The sequence below is a fragment of the Poecilia reticulata genome, linkage group LG14, assembly GCF_000633615.1.
Source record: "Poecilia reticulata strain Guanapo linkage group LG14, Guppy_female_1.0+MT, whole genome shotgun sequence".
NCBI lineage: Eukaryota > Metazoa > Chordata > Actinopteri > Cyprinodontiformes > Poeciliidae > Poecilia > Poecilia reticulata.
The window spans coordinates 21,177,245-21,194,208 of NC_024344.1; the positions used below are offsets into that span (position 1 = coordinate 21,177,245).

The window sequence follows — 16,964 nt, forward strand, 5'->3', positions numbered from 1 at the left end:
AGTATTTTTGTGAATAATATTCAAACTAAATGTTAAATGTTTACTGATTGCTTTAAAAACCCAGAGTCATGCTATATTGGACTCAGAGTCATGCTATATTGGACTCAGAGTCATGTTATATTGGACCCAGAGTCATGCTTGGAGTGGTAGTGACACCATTCCACATCACAATACAGGACTTAAGAAACTACAGATGATTTATCAGTATTCAGTTGCTTAACTCTCAAGTTTAAATTGAAGAACAAAATGGTTGAAAGTATGTGATACCTTCTGATAGAATATAAGCATTTGCATTTTTTAAAAGTTTTGCTAGTTAAGCACTAAATATAATTCACGGATGATTAATCATTATATTCTGTATAAACTAAAAAGGAGACAGCTCAAAGTAGAATTGAGTAAATAAACATCTACACATTTAAAAACATTTATTAAAAACAATTAGTTATAATAAAAATAAAATATACTGTCACGTAACTTTTGAAAACAACTTTTTAGAATGTATTTTTTTTCTGTCAACTTTCATTTAACACTCCAGTCCAGTTGAGGGCAGTAATGCTCTTTCATAGTCGGTCAAGCATCCGCCATTAAACTCCAGAGGAAGATTTGCACCGGTGATTTGATGGTTTTAGCTACTGCTAAACATGAACGAAAATGACTGTGCGTTGTGTGAAATGGTGGAAAAAGTACGGAGTTACTTTTTCAGTATCGTTTTGATATTAAGCAATGTCCCGGCGGAAAACAACCGATCACACCGCGGCGGTCCAACAAGACTAACTCACGGTAAGAAAACTTTTATGAATAGCGAGCACGTGCAGCGAGACAAGTTGCTTTGTTTGTTTCTTAGAAAAAGCGGTCTGTTGTTTTCATATGTCAAAACAAGTGTAGGGTGAGATTTCGTATTGTATTTTTTATTACATGTGATGTTCTAAACTCTTAAAAATACTCGCATCTTCTTTTATTTTTTTCAGACCTGAAAAATGGCCAAGCCTTACCAGCCAGGCCTCAGACCACGGTACCGAGGAGCTCTTACGGAGTTCACCAGGACGAAGAGAAATTCAGTAAGTTATGATTTCACATTTAGTGAATAGTGAACACTTGCATATTTGTAAGGAAAACTGATCTTCCGGTTATTTTATTTTGTTTTGTTATAACGCAGTACAGCAAGGCAGAGTGTAGTAAGAGATCTACAACAACGCAGACTGAGGACGGATATCAGGACCGGTATGTATTATGTACAGTCACTGCATTGATTCCCGACTGTACAATGGCTGAGAATAATTTTAACTTATTTACGTATGTATTTTTGAGAAAGCGATATATTTGCTACAATATTTTTTTAATTTTACATTTTTTTCCACAGACGCTCCAGAGAATGGGAGTCACATTTGTGTCAATCAGAACTCTTCAGGAACGTTTTGATGTCCTTATGAGGACAGAGCTGCAACTGTGTGAGTATCTACTATTTTAGAATGTTGATATTTTATGCTTCAATATTGTTTATGTACATAATGTAATTATGCTATGTATTGACAATGCACAAAAATGTTTTCCAGCTGCATCCAGGACCTACTGCCAGTCATCCAGATGTAGCTAAAGAAAGAAGCAGGTAAGATCTAGAGATGTCACAATTCCTTGAATGATTAAGGTACTGTGATTTATTAAAATCCATCAAAGCAAATTATCTGCCTCAGAGTTTGTTGAATTATGTTTTACTATTTATTACCAACTGCTTTTAATTTTTTCCCCCCAATTGTTTCCAAGTGTTTTCTCTTTTTCATTAAAGTTTTAAATTTTCTGTAAAATGTGTTTTTTTTTTGTTTGTTTGTTTTTTAGTTTTAATGTCTTATGTATGCATACTAAGCTGGAAATTGCCAAACATTTTCACTGTAGTTTCATAATGACTAAAAGATGCCTGTAGCTCATAATGATTGTCTGTTCTGTGTTAACAGCTGATGGAGGAAGGCAGAGTACTGGCAGCAGAGGAGGTGGCATTCTGGGAGGATGGCAGCAGCTATGAGGCGGTGTCAGGATGATGGACTGTGGCAAGGTTGAGACCCCAAGTTCCTCCAACCAGGAGCTCAGTGACATCGGGCCTACACGAGAGACGTCGGGTCTACACTGCAGGAAGAAACGTCAGGTCTACGCTACAGGAGAGACGTTGGGCCTGTCCTGAACGTAGCATAATGTTGGATCATGTTTGGACAAACACTGCCAGATGGTCCAGAAATGGACAAGCATTTTTGTCTTACGTTGTGTGCAAACAGTAAAAAAAATAAAATGAAATAAAGAAAAAAGAAACTTCTGTGTCTCTTTTATGTTCCTCATATATGAACATGTTGCATATAAGCAATATCCAATGAATATATTTTAATGCAGCATTTATTTTTTATATAGATTTTTAAAATACAGCATTAAAAAATATTCATGATTGGGGCGGGGTTTATTTATAAAGTCATAAGTGCTATCCAATGGACACACATCAACCAACCAATCACATGTCAATGATGAACTGTGATGTCATTTTTTTTTCATCCAATGACTGAGAATCCACGGGTCTGCTGAAGCGCCTTTGCATATGCTAGGCCATTTGTATGCTAAGTAGATACGTTAACACCTCCCACCCGCTCCCCCTTACCACCACTCCCACCTCCAAGGACTCCGCAATCGACAGATTTCGACTCCCGTGAGTCGTGAAACACTGAAAATGCAGATTGTCGATATCTGTCGCTCACGAGCTGCGTTCGCGTCAGAATACAGGGTCAAAAATCCCACTTTTCGTCCTGTGTTAGTTGGATATTTTATGAACTCAGGCAGCACAGAAATCCTCTTACTCTGCAGAAAAAAACGTTTCCCTCATAAAGTTTGTATTAGGTTTCATCCAGAGCCACGGATGTAAAACAAGTTTTTGTTGACTAAACAATGCAGGGCTCCAGAACATAGGCGGTCGTTTTGTTCGGTATTTGAGATACAGGCAGCCAGCATCGGTTTGCCCTCTGGTTTTTTGGCAAGACTGAGTCTGCATGATTTGGCCTTTGCCGTCTGCTGGAGAGGAAACAGGGCTTTGGATTTGTTGCTGGATCCAAACAGCTGATCCCCTTCATGTCTGCCTGTACTCAAATGTCCTTTCATCTTAACTGAAAACAAGTTGATATTCATCATGTGTAATTTGGAAAGTGTTTATGTGATGGTGCAGTTTGAGAATAGTGATTTTTTTTGCTGAGCACATCTTCAGCTAGATCAGCAGTGCTTGAATTTTAAAATCCAGCTGGTTTGTATGTGCAGGGAAGAGCTGTGTCTCCCTGCAGAGCAGAGCCGTTACCGAGGCCTCCGGTGAGAAAAGACACATGAGGATAGGTGAAGTGGAGATGCTTTGTGCTGTTTCTCTGTGTTCACCCATTCACTGTGCACACTGGTACAGAGAGTGCACCTTGAGGCTTGTATTTGCGCATCCGTGTGCAGCTGCAATGGTGTTGGCAGCTTGGTGCTTTTGTTCTGAGCCTTTTAAAGCTCCTTGTTTTTCTGGCAGTGGATTTAGAGGCTGGTGAGATGGTGAGATGCATTTTAACATAAATTTGTTTTTAGCAATGCAGAAAGAGATAAAAAAACAAAGAAAACAAAAATGCCCTTTTTTTCCTTCAGCAATTGTGTCACAGATTTGCTGTTACATTTTGTATTGTGCTGATAACTTAGTTTGAGTCAATATTAAGCTATGATGGTCGAGAGATGCAAACACACACAAAGAGCAAAACAATCTGCAAATACATGAATGATGCCAACACAAAAAATAAGAAACAGAAAAACCCCACAAAAAATGTAGCAATCATACAAAATGGAAGCGAAAAGAAAAATACTGCAAATGACAAAAACAGTAAATATGAAATGCTGCTAACTCACTCACTCCACAAAACAGAAGTGCTTCAGATCTTTGCTGTTTGCGACATTTTCCCTTATGTTTCTATTCCTCATTTTTCAGAAAAATAAAAGCTAAACTGCCAAACAAATGTTTAAAATTAATGAATAGTAAAATAAAACTGAAAATTTGAAGTCAAATTAAACAACAATAAAACTAATCAAAAAATGCACGACTAATAAAACCTACATGTTGTTTTTCTTAAATTCAAGAACATTCTTACATTCTAACCTGTAAGAATGTTCTTACAGGTTATAACATTCTTTGTTCTTTAGCAAAACTCACAGGTAGGGCCTATTTAAGGATAACATTTACAACTAATATGCAATGTGCTGCTGTAGTTTTAAACGGGTTGCTAAGTTTATTGTGCTTTACGTTCTAACATTGCAGCATAAAACAAGGACAGAGTGAGAAGCAAAGAGACAAACAGTGACGACAGCTTGGCCTGCACTGTGCTGAGTTCAGCACTCTGCCTTATTGGTGTGTGAATGTGAGGAGAGTGGGTGAATATGAGACACAGGGGCAGGTTTGGTTTGTCGGTTACTGTCTTTGTCTTCTTTGATACAAGCATCTTTAAAGTGTGCTCTTCATGTGTTTACATCAGACTGCTAAAATAGATTGTTGAATTTTTTTTAGGAGGATCTTCTTATGTGGGATCTTCCATGTTGGCTAGAAATGGACATATGCAAATTTTCTATAAACATATCTTTTGATAGTTAATTTTTAGTATGTGAATAATACTTTTATGATTTAGTATGTGCACATTTTGAGAAAGTTGTTAAAATTTAGACCACTCATTGGAACCCAACAAAACAAGTCAATGCATTATTAATTTTCATTCATTTTTTTATTTACTTTTTTCAAATCAAGTGGTGGCTTGTTTATGGGTTTAGTTCGTAATGATTGTTAAAAGTGCAACCATTATATTCAAGATTACCATTTTAGTGACAAACATACTTTATTTTTGTAAGGGCTCTGGTTTTCCTTTTATATGATTTCTTTTATGAATGGTTATGAAAAAATCACGGCATAGCACAAGTAACTAGCATTGTTAGAGATAGTTGCTTGCTATGTTGTTTGGACTTTAACACCATCCACTGCATTTAGATTTAGGATTGTTTGTGGAACTTAAAATCACACTCCGAGATGGACAAATATTTATCTGATTCATACAATTTTAAAGTAAAGATTATATAAAACAGAATATATAACCATTTATTTGAAAAATAGCTCTTTGAGTAAATTTTCACAAGAACTGAATTTTTTTACTTTTACAAGAACTAGTCACACTGCTAGAAATACTTCATGTTTGAGGAAAAATTCTTTAGCATTATTAGCAACATTAGCACAATTGAAATAAGCCTATAGAACTTTGCTAATTCAAACTCTAGTCAATAGCCACTGTCTTTAATGTCAGTTCGGTCATGGCACTGTTGTCAACTTAGCAGTTTTGTCGCTATATTTAGGAATTTTCTTTATTTAACTTTTTTAATTTCTGAATTATGAGCATTTGCCTTCAGCAACATTAACCCTCTTGTTCGCATTGTTTGGACTGTTGGCAGTAACCTTTACTGTGAAGAACTGTCAACATTTCAGCTTTAGCCTACATCTTTACTGTTAGTGCCTAGACAAGCATTAGCATTGTCTCCTGTACTATAAGAATTTACAGTTTGTGGCTGCATTTTTGTACACAAATACTTGCCATTAGCAATATGCATGCAATTAGCTGTTGTTGTTTATTACATTTGTAGTGATAGCTGTAAAGTTTTTATAACATACGTAACCAGTAATTATATTTAGTCATTAATGTATTTTTTCATTTCATTCTCAATCTGAACTGCCACACAAGAAATGTTTTTTGCCACTCTTCAGGAATCGTACTGATCTAATGCTTCCTGTAAATATATCTGCAGCAGCTCAATATGTTTAATAGTTCTGTCTTACAGTTTAAAGCACAGAGGAAAATCCTGATCCTCTCTCAGCAGCAGTGGGGGATTTTCTCCACTATCTATCTGTTTTTAATAAATCAGTCTGATGCTGTGCAGTTTTACGAGCTTGAATGCCAGTTTGTACAGTTTTTGAGAACTTCTAACTATTCCAGCAGAGAGTAATTTATATCTAGTTTAATCTCTTATGTCTTTTTGTGTCTGTTTTTGTTGTTGTTTTTGTAATTTCCGCTCCCATTTTATTTTTCTTAAATTTTTCTTGTGTTCACTATCCTCTGAGGGACTTTAGATGTTAATTGTTCAGATCAAAGTGAGAACCAGCAACAGTCTTCATCTGAAACTCCTTTCTGGTTTCGCACATCACACGTTGTTCTCAGACCATCTGGGTGCTGTTAGGGAACCGCTAACCCTGCTGCTGCTCTCTCCCAAAGGCCGACGACTTAACACTCTTACGCTCCATCGAATCTCAAAAAGATTTTCTGATTGTTTTTTTTTAGTTTAGGTTTGTTTTGTTTGCTTATTTTTCCCACCACACATTGGAAAACAGATGGAGTATCAACTTTTGGAGTTTTTCACTTTATGTGCGTCTCTCCTGGCATTTGGAGGATACAATTAGGCCAAGCTTGAAATCAACGGGCCACTTGCAGAAACTGTCATGGCTCAAGTGCCATTTTTGGAATATCAGAAGTGATGACTGTTGGAGTGTGATCATCAAACTGAGCTAAACAATTATACATTTAACCTATTTTTCCATCTAATACGCTGTTTATAATGTTGAATAATACAATTTTACTGTCTTTGCTATTGTTTTAATCTGAACAAAACAACTCAGAGCATCATAAAGGAGAATTAAAATTCTCTTGAATTGTTTGAAATGTTTTCTACCTTTATTTGACTTATCATCTGGTCATAACTTAATGGGGCAGGATTATGTAAAATCCACTTTTTTTAGCTTTACATCATGTTATAGTTTTATTTGCTCATCAAAAATATAGCTGTTGCTTTGATTATTTCTTGCATGTTTGAGAAATCCTTTAATCTCCATGGCAACCATTCAGCTGTACAAAATGCCTGGGTGGATCTGGCCCCACCTTCAAGGTGCAGTTCCTCATCAGGACTGCAGCTTCCAAGTTTCTGAGCTTCTGTGTCGCAGGTCTCACCCCCCCAAACCCCCACCTCTTCTTCCCCAAGTCAGCTCTTTCAGACTAGTCAGCAGCAACTAGCAAACACCTGGTGGAACTTCACATCTGCTGAGCTCGTAATACGAGCTACTTCTCAGTGCAACGCTGGTAAAAGTGTTGTTAATGCAGGGGTGTCCAAAGTCGGTCTTCGAGGGCCGGCATCCTGCATGTTTTAGTTCTCTTCCTAGTGGTTGTAACAACCTCCTGCAAGTGTGTAAAACCAGGGAGAGAACTAAAACATGCAGGATGCCGGCCCTTGAGGACTGACTTTGGACACCCCTGTGTTAAAGGGTTAACAGAGGAGCCACGTTGCGATGACTTCTTAAAGGCTTATTTTCAGAAAGAGGAGGACTTTTTAAAAATACAGAAGCCCAATTTCAAGGCATTAATTTGCTAATTTCTTTTGAGTAATTTTTTATACATAGCATTTTCATAACAACTGCAAGTAGGTACTTGATTGTACTTTAAAATGGCACTATATGCCTGGAAAATACATAATACTGCCCCTTTAATCCATTTATAGATAGATGTATGCAAAAGCTCACAGAGCTCTGAAACTGAAAAATCTGACATTAGTGAAATATACACCTTCAAAATCCCACTGGACCCAAATGAAGCAGTATTGCCTATTATTGTCTCGGTTCTTTAACTTAGCTTCATCTTATCATCTTGTTGGTACATGAACTCCCAACCCACAGACAGAGATTATGCGTTTTTGTTTTTTTACTTTGGCTAAGTCAGAAGCTGGAGCTGCTCAGGAAAATGCTGTTATGTAAAATGTGAAGCTTACTCTGCAGTCTGGTACAGTTTGTGCCCAATTTCCTGCAGCAACACACAACAGGATGCGATTTTGGGTAAATCTCTTATCTGCAGGCACGTGCAGAGAGGGGGGGGGGGGGGGGKGCTGGGGGTGCTTGAGCACCTACCCCTTTTGCTGCTTGCCCCCAAGTGCCCTTTTAGTCAATTTTTTATTTTTATTTTTGGTATTATTATTTTCTAAGCCCTGTTCTGACACATAATAACATGTACTAAAATTATTATTATTGTTTTTTTGTACCACATAATAAACCCTCCGGTCACCTTGTTACCTTTGACCTTTTGCCCGTGACGCATGACGCAGTTGCCTCTCGCGCAGTGCAATAAAGCGGCTAACTGGAGCTCAACGTAGCGAACGTTCCAGATTATGGAACAGTTTTTGGTGAATAAAAAAAAACATTTTGGTGAATTAAGTGGAGTAGATTTGCTACTTCTCAGATGACGGAAAACGTTGAAGTATCATTTCTGCTTCAGCTTGGAGTCGCGGTTTAAACAGAGAGGTAATGAAATACAACAGACACTGACAGGCCTCTGCKTCTGCCTTTCTCTGAAGAACTACTGAGGGGAGGAGACAGCCAGGTGAGGAGAAACTGTTCTTATCTATCATTCAGTATTTTTATTATATGGACATTAGGCTGTTATTGTTGTGCTATTAACTAGCTGCAAGCTAACGTCTTTGCTAGCAAAGCAAGATAACTACAAAGCTTCTTCCCTGTACAGTTAATGATAACAGTCATTCTTCAGTATTGCTTAATAAGGGCCACATCGCCTGTCCAAAATCATCTCCATAATGGATATGTCTTCAGCAAAGGATATGTACATTGCATTTATTCTGGCGTTAAGTAAATGTATCTTGAAGGAGAATAGTACTTAAATAAAAGTTCAACAAGGATATTCATTTAGAATTAAAAATAACTCACCCTGAATTACCATGATAGTATGTAATAAAAGTGTCATTAATGAAGGGGAAAAAGTCAACTCAGACTTTAAGTAAGTTTAGGGTCTGGTTCGCAGAGTATGCAGTTAATTTTTTTCCCCAATTATTCAATGGGGGAAAAAAACTAACCTCAGTTAAGTTAAATAAAATTGTAATCAAAACTTTTGGAATTGTAATGATTTCTTTTTAAAAAAACAAATCGTTTTGTTTAAAAAAAACTTTTTAAAATTAAATAACTAATTTTTGTCTTGTGAACTTAAAGTTATTTGCCAAACATAAACTTTTATTTGCACACATGAGAAATCTTTTGTGATTTAAGCCCTGCTCAAGACGTCAAATGAGAATCACAAGCAAAACTTTGAGTCAAACAAAAACTTAGAATATTAAGAAAAGATTTCTGACATGCACAAGTAAGTTTGTTTTGAAAAAAAAATTTCACTTCATGAGACAAATGTGTGATTTAAATGTTTAAAAGTTTTTTAATCAAAACTCAGTAGGTTTTTCTCATGGTGACATGCATTAACAATTCAATTTTTGCTTTTGTTTTCTTTTTTCTGCAGTTCCACGTTAAAGTTTGATGCAGCTCTGCTTTCCTGAATGGACCATCTTCATCTCCACTGCAGCAAACAGGCAGCTCTTTTTTATAGATTACTGTACAATTAAAGGTTGCTTTGTGCTCTTGTTTATATTTTTAATAGTGTAATTCTGTAAAGACAAAATATGTCTGGTCCAGCTCTGATTTACATATCTTGCTAAATTGTGGGTTTGAATATTGCAATACAATATTACAATACTATAACAAAATAGACCTGCAGAAAGAAATTACTTATAAAATATCTTACATAGGCATAGTTGTTTGCTTTATATAGAGATGTTCCTTAGCTTTGATTGTATATCTCACAATTTTGTAATTTATCATTGTTTATTAAACTCTGAAAGCTGAGAGGCTTTGTTAATATTCTGTCCTAAAATACGGTTGGATGTGCCCTTTTTTTTTTTTGAGCACCTGCCCCTTTAGTGGTCTCTGCACGGCCCTGGATACTATACATGCTAATTAGCATATGGCATGTGTGGTGGCATTCTAATAATGGATAAATTTTTTATTAATTATACATGGAAATAATTAAGCCATAGATGCACATTCAAGTTAGTCTGCATTTCATTATGAATTATTCAATTGAAGAATCTATTACAAATGAAGAAATGTACAGCTAAGCATTTTTAAAAGAATAGTTTTGCACTAGAATTCTATGTTTGAAAGTAATTTGAAGGGAAGAGGATGGAAAAAGAAGAGGGAGAGATGCAGAGAATTGGACGTAAAACCAGGACAGCCACATCAAGCCCTATTCAACACATGATGCAGCTCTACCAACTGAAATGGAAGTGATATCACCACATATGCTAATTATCATGTGAGTAAGTTGAGGTGCGTCTAATGGCATTCTAAAACTGTATGGATATATTCATCATAAACTGAAATAATTAAGATTGTACTTGTTTTTAATTAAAACAAATATCTGTGTGTTGCCAGTAATAACAGCTGTGTTTGTCTTTGTGTAAGCCAACTGGACCTTAGTAGTTACACAATGTTGCCTCTCATATGTTTCACTGTCTTCGCCTCACCAACACAAACCAATATCAGAATGTTACAACCTGGCACAGCACCTTTGCCGCTCAGTGGGAGTCTGACAGAAATAGACTGCAATGACGCTGCCTCCTGCAGCCACATTCTCTTATTAGTTTTGATTTCTGTGGCATTCGGTACCTGTTCGAGGAGATTTATTGCTGCAGCGCTCTATTTAATGCTTTGTGACAGTCCCATCAGTGCTTTTGAGTACAAATGTCAAAAAAGCTCCAAAATATGCTATTTAAGACTGGAAAACTTTCTTTAATTTAATAATGTGAGTTGCTGCAGAATGGCAAAAGCAAAATATTGACTTTAATTGTCTTTCATTCTAATAGGTGTTGTTTTTGCTCAACAACACGCATTTACCCAAAAATATTAGTGGAAAAACTTCACTCAAAGCATTTTACTATAAAAATGTTCTCACATTGAAAAGCAGAGATCAAATTAGTGCACTGAAAAACTGAGTTAGTCTTGTAGGTTTTTAACTGGGGAGAAGTTTTCTCTGTTTATATTCTATTTAAATAATGACATTAAGTTGGTGAGAATACAGAAGAAGCGACTCAGCAACTATTATTTCGCAGACTCATGGTGTTTTTGAACTTTGGGAGAAGATTCCCTGCAGAGTTTCTGGAATTTAAATTTAAAATGATTCAAATCACATTATGTAGCACTTTCGCAATGAAAGCTGGCCATTTTTTAAAATTATTTTGCCCGTACATAAAATCTCTGTAAGGCACTGATCTTGAATCATTTTACATCACTATATTACAGAGAAGTTTTCCTTTGATAGTATTAATTAACTTAATAATGTGTAGTCACTCCCAAGGATAAAAGGGTTAATATTTTTTTTCAATGACTTACGACTTTAACAAGCTTATTTACATGTGTTTTTAATTGCATTTCATATTTAATGGAAGCACTGCAATTGCGAAATAGTTTTTTTTACATTAGCAGAATATCTGAAAAATGTTCCCATACTATGATGGGAAATTTTTTTTAAATTCAGTCAATTTTGGAACCCTGTAATTAAAACCAAAATGGTTGGTTATATTTTCTAGACATTTTGTGTTTCACTTTTACATTAAAGTTTAATTCTTGGTCACTTACAAAAACTTAAAAAGCTGACAATTCTGATATAGAAGACCCTCCATATCAGGAATAAGTAATTTTTCCAGCAAATTCAAATTTCCAGAAATTTCATGCTAATATTTCTCTCTGTAGCACTCTTATCAGTATGAGTATCTGTACCTGATCGGTTTAAATTCAAACAGTTGGATGTTGGGCTTATTATAAGAGCCTGATGGCTCAAAGCATTGCTGCAATAATCAAATTATCCAAATTGGGATCGCAGATTGGAGAATTATCTGACTGGAGTGCCCAGCTGAAGCAGCAAAGTGGATTATGTCTGTTAAATCTCAGTTGGTAGGCCAGTGGTTCCCAAACTTTTTCCATCAAACCCGTTTCATGTCGGACCACTTGCAGCACCATGTTAACGCTATAAAATGAACGCTCTCTATCGTGGTATCACCCATGGAGGGATTTCTTTATTTCAATGGGTTAATTTTTCAGAGGGATACAAAGTCGTGATTTTAGTAATTACATGTTTATAAGAGCGATTTTCTGTTGTCCTTCCATGGTAGCGGGCAGCTTTCAAACGGAAATAAAACACTTTTTAATATAAATTGCTGCTTTGACATGATCACAGAACTGCCAAAACATATGTAGCCTACATAAATACCAGACAAAGTGAATCACAGCAGCGTCATCAGCCGGTGTAACGCTGAACTGATGCGGAGCGGAGCTGCGCCATGAAGCTACAAACACTGAATAATAGAAGAAGAAGATTTTTTTTTTATTTTTACCAAAACATTTATTTTACAATAATAATATAACAATGCACATTCACAATATCATCAGATCAAAGGAAAAAAACTAAATAAAAAACAATAAATAAATTATTTTAGCATTTCGTTAAAATTTAGTTCTCCTTGTTCACAGACATTGCACAAAACACCATTAAAACCCCACAATTGTATAAAACTATTAAAATCCCCTGTGGCTCTGTGGAAGCAAAACTCTAGTCTAATCCTGGCTTTCACATTACACTTCCACAGAGCCACTACATCAATTTGAGGTCCAGCCTGCATTTTGTCCCTTCGAGTAAGGTATATTGCCATTTTGGCCTCGGTGATTAAATAGTTTAAAATGCGGGATTTAAAACTGGTGGTTCTACTGTGATGCACACCGTAGATAAAAACGGAATTGGTAAAAACCATGCCAAACAGGCTAAAAAATCTCATTAAAAAATTAAAAAAACTAGTTAAACGTACACAATCCATAAAAACGTGAAAAACACTCTCTGACAAATTGCAAAAAGGACACTCATTTAAAACCCCGGGGCTGACAACCGATAAAAACACATTCGTGGCGATGGCTCTATGCAGGATTCTCCACTGGAGGTCCCCAGTCCTTTTTTTAATTGGAGGCTTGTATAAGCTTCTCCATTGGGGTTTTTGTCCTTTGAATTTATCGCCCCACACGTTGGTGGATCTTTCTCGGAGAGTTCTTTTGTTCAGAGTTCTGTACAGGATTTTTGATCCTGTATTGCACATGTCCAATTCTGTCATGTCCAGCAAGGGGCCGCTGTCCTCTTCAATGTCAGTTTTGAGGATTACGTCTGGAAACGGGTCATTCTCGTCAGGTAGGCGCTCTTTTGTTGTGTGCAGCTGTAGTAGTCGCCTCTCCTCGACCGACAGCTGCTCTTTGACCCGTTCCAGGAAGCGCTGTGTCAGCCTGATGGACCGGATCTTGAGCAGCGAGCTCACCTCTCGGGTGTTGTTGAGGTCCGGTCCAGCCACCCGTACCAGCTGCTGCAGTGTCACTGTCCCGGATCTGGCCAGCGCTTCGGTCAGGCCCGGCATGCTGCTGTCCTGGACGTCTAGTTTTGCTCCACACACCAGTGGTTCTGCTAAAAGCCAATGCAGAGAATTATGCGTTTTTGCTCTTTTCAATTTAAAAAGAGCACAGGACTTAAAAACACCCTGATAAAACTGAGGTAACCCCTTAAACTTTAAAAGACTAAAATCAGTTAAAAACAGAGCAGCATCCAGCCCCAGACAATTGACACGTCTGAGGATACAGCTGGCCACATCTCTCCATACGGGAGATTCTGTCAGGTACTTTTGAATAAACTGAATACGAAATGTTACAGTTCTGCTGGCCAGGTGGACAAGGCCCTGGCCCCCCTCCTCTCTTGATAAAAACAAAACAGACTGTGGCACCCAGTGTCGACCGGTCCAGAAGAAATTTATCATCTCTGTCTGTATTTTTACGAGTAGGCCTGATGGTGGGTGTAGGACGTTCAGTTTATGCCACAGCTGTGACGCCACCAGGTTGTTTAAGACCAACACCCTGCCTTGGTACGACATCTGGGCGTGTATCCACTTCCATTTGGCCAGTTTGTCTTTTATTTTTTGTTCAACATTCTCCCAGTTCTTATTTACAACATCCCTGCTGCCTAAAAACACACCGAGATATTTAAATCCATCTTTTTTCCACGTAAGACTCTGAGGGAGAACCGGGAGTCCAGCAGGCCACCGGCCGACGGCCAGTGCTTCGCTCTTCCCCCAGTTCACCCTCGCTGCAGACAGTGTAGAGAAACTCTCTGTGATCTTGATTAAACTATTGGTGTCTTGTTGATCTCTTATAAAAACGACAACATCATCAGCGTAGGCAGATAAAACAATATTTTTACTAAAACCAGGTAAAACCAGACCATGAACTTGGGAGCGTATTTTTTGGAGGAGGGGTTCTAGGGAGACTTTAGTCATTATTTTCTTGAATCTAAACACGTCCCTGTCTGAAAAACCTGATATCTCTTTGTTCCTTATGTGACATTTTGCAGACAAATAAAATAATTTTAGATCAGGAAAGTAACTTTCAATTTTTATTCCTCTGAATCCCTTAGTTTCTTTTAAAAAATTTCTAAAAGATTCTACTGGGTATCTAGGTGCTTTGCTATTTGGTTGTGTGACCGATATGTCGCTGCTGTCAGAGATACAGCTCTCAGCGTCGCTGCTGTCCGACACCTCGTTCTTCTCTGCAGCCAGCTTGGAAGCCTGTTTACTGGCCTTCTCAGCCGTCACCACGTTCTTTCTTTTGCTTCGCCTCTTTAACGGGGCTGAAGCCTCCATCTTCATGGCCTCCTCCGTTTCACCTGTCTTTTTTTCCACTCCAGTTTCACAAACCAACTCTGCACTATTCTCACCTTTATTCTGTCCCTCCACCTGCACCTCTCCTTTCTTTCCCTGATCTCCAAACCCTGAATGTTCCCTACAGCTCCTCACCTCCACCTGCTGCTCTCCCTGCACACCATCTCTCTCTCCCACTTCACCCTCGCCACCACCGTTCATCCCATCACCACCACCATTCATCCCATCACCACACACCACTGTGCTCTCATCCTTTCCCACACTTACATTCATTTTCACACTTTTCTCACTTTCCACTACCACCACCTCAACTATACCTTCTGCCTGTTCCTCTGCAGTGGGTTCCTCCGCAGCCGCAGCGGGTTTCCCCGCAGCCGCAGCGGGTTTCCCCGCAGCCGCAGCGGGTTTCCCCGCAGCCGCATCGGGTTCCTCCGCAGCCGCAGCGGGTTTCTCTGCCGAAGCCGCTGCGGGTTCCTCCGCCGCAGCAGCGGATTCTCCCGCAGCCGCAGCGGGTACCTCCTCTGCCTCACCAGGCGGGTCCTCCGCCTGCTCAGCAGCAGCGGGCTGCCGCTGAGCCGAACCCGGTGGGTTCTGTCCGGCCCTGTTGGGACACATTTTTACAATGTGTCCCTCTTGGCCGCAGCCAAAGCATTTCATGTTCGAGGACGTTGCAAACAAGATGTAGTCAAAATCATCTACTCTAACACGAAAGCTTAGGTTTATTTCCTCGTCCCGCCGATTCGGGATCATGAACAGTTGTCTCCGATGGGAGACAACATGTTTCAACAAAGGTGATTTACACCCTGACGGCACTTTTTTCACTGGTGACACCACCTCGCCGTGTCGAGACAGTTCTTTAATGAGAAACTCGTCACTTATGAACGGGGGCACATTCGATAATGTTACCTTAGTGGAAGGTAAGGTGAGCGGGGAGACTTGTAAAAACAAGCCGTTGGCAGAGACACCCACCTCCACCAACCGTTGGGCCTGCTCCACCTTCTCCACAAACAAAACAACCGCTCCGTTCATTCGGGCTGCAGACCTTATAGCCCCATGTCCTATCAGTTTTCCGACCGCTAGGCAAACTTCTTCCACGCTACACGGAAAACCGGCGCCCACCTTGACACCGTTCTTCCGTGTTAGCGTGGAGAAAGAACCGCCACCAACCACCACCATGGCGTCAGACGCCGGCCAGCCAGGCACGCCTGACGGACACACCCGAACCTAAACAAAAACCCCTAAAAACGTGACAAAACTTAATACAAAATCACAACTAAACTATTAACATAAACACCAAGTGAAAAATACTGTAAGAAAAAACACAAAGATAGAAGATAAGCACTCGTTCGCTCTTTGACTCTTCTTCCGCTCTCCACTCACCCTCCTCTCACACGAAGAAGAAGAAGAAGAAGAAGAAGAAGAAGAAGAAGAAGAAGATTTTTTGATTTTTAACAACACATTTATTTGACAATAATAATTTCAAACAAAAACAGGGTGCATTCTTCTTTTCACATGTTTCACAACAAAAGAACACAAACTAAATAAAAACAGATACATAAATAAATGAATAAATAGTTATATAAGCATCTTGTTAAAATTTAGTTCTCTTTTGTCATCAATATTACACAGCACACCTTTAAAACCCCACAGTTGTACAAAACCATTAAAATCCCCGGTGGCTCTGTGGAAGTAAAATTCTAATCTAATCCTTGCTTTTATGTTACCCTTCCACAGAGCCACAACATCACTCTGAGGTCCTGCCTGCATTCTGTCTCTCCGAGTTATGTATATAGCCATTTTGGCTTCGGCGATTAAATAATTTAAAATGCGGGATTTAAAACTGGTGGCTCGGTTATAATGCACACCATAGATAAAAACAGAGTTTGTAAAAACCATATTAAACAGGCTAAAAACTCTCATTAAAACACTAAAAAAACTGGTTAAACGTGTACAATCGATAAAAACGTGAAAAACACTCTCTGACAGTTTGCAGAAAGGACACTCGTTAAAAACCTYAGAGTTAATAACCGATAAAAACGCGTTCGTTGCGATCGCTCCATGGAGAATCCTCCATTGGAGGTCGCCAGTTCTTTTTTTAATCGGCGGCTTGTATAAGGTTCTCCATTGTGGTTTTCGTCCTTTCAGTTTGTCACTCCATATGTCGGTCGGTCTTTTGTTGAGTGTCCTTTTATTTAGTGCTTTCACGCAGGATCTGTATATGCTCTTGGAGCCTGCAGCACACAGGCTCAGATCTGCTACCTCCAACAGGGGCCCGCTGTCTTCCCCGAGGTCAGCCTCCATGGTCACCTCTGGGAACGGGTCATTCCGGTCAGGCA

General features: G+C 38.7%; 1 protein-coding gene and 1 long non-coding RNA gene across 7 annotated transcripts in view; both read left to right on the top strand.

Moving 5' to 3' along the window:
• Positions 1–16,964, top strand: part of dbn1 (drebrin 1) — a 182,276-nt gene that overhangs the window by 46,596 nt on the left and 118,716 nt on the right. The gene's annotated exons all lie outside the window — the stretch shown is intronic.
• Positions 477–1,590, top strand: LOC108166871 (uncharacterized). 2 transcript variants are annotated; one of them, XR_001777263.1, is made up of 5 exons: positions 477–780; positions 969–1,058; positions 1,157–1,221; positions 1,361–1,448; positions 1,554–1,590. It is a non-coding gene; the product is annotated as an uncharacterized LOC108166871 (long non-coding RNA). The 2 variants fall into 2 exon arrangements; XR_001777262.1 differs by having other exon boundaries at positions 477–1,058.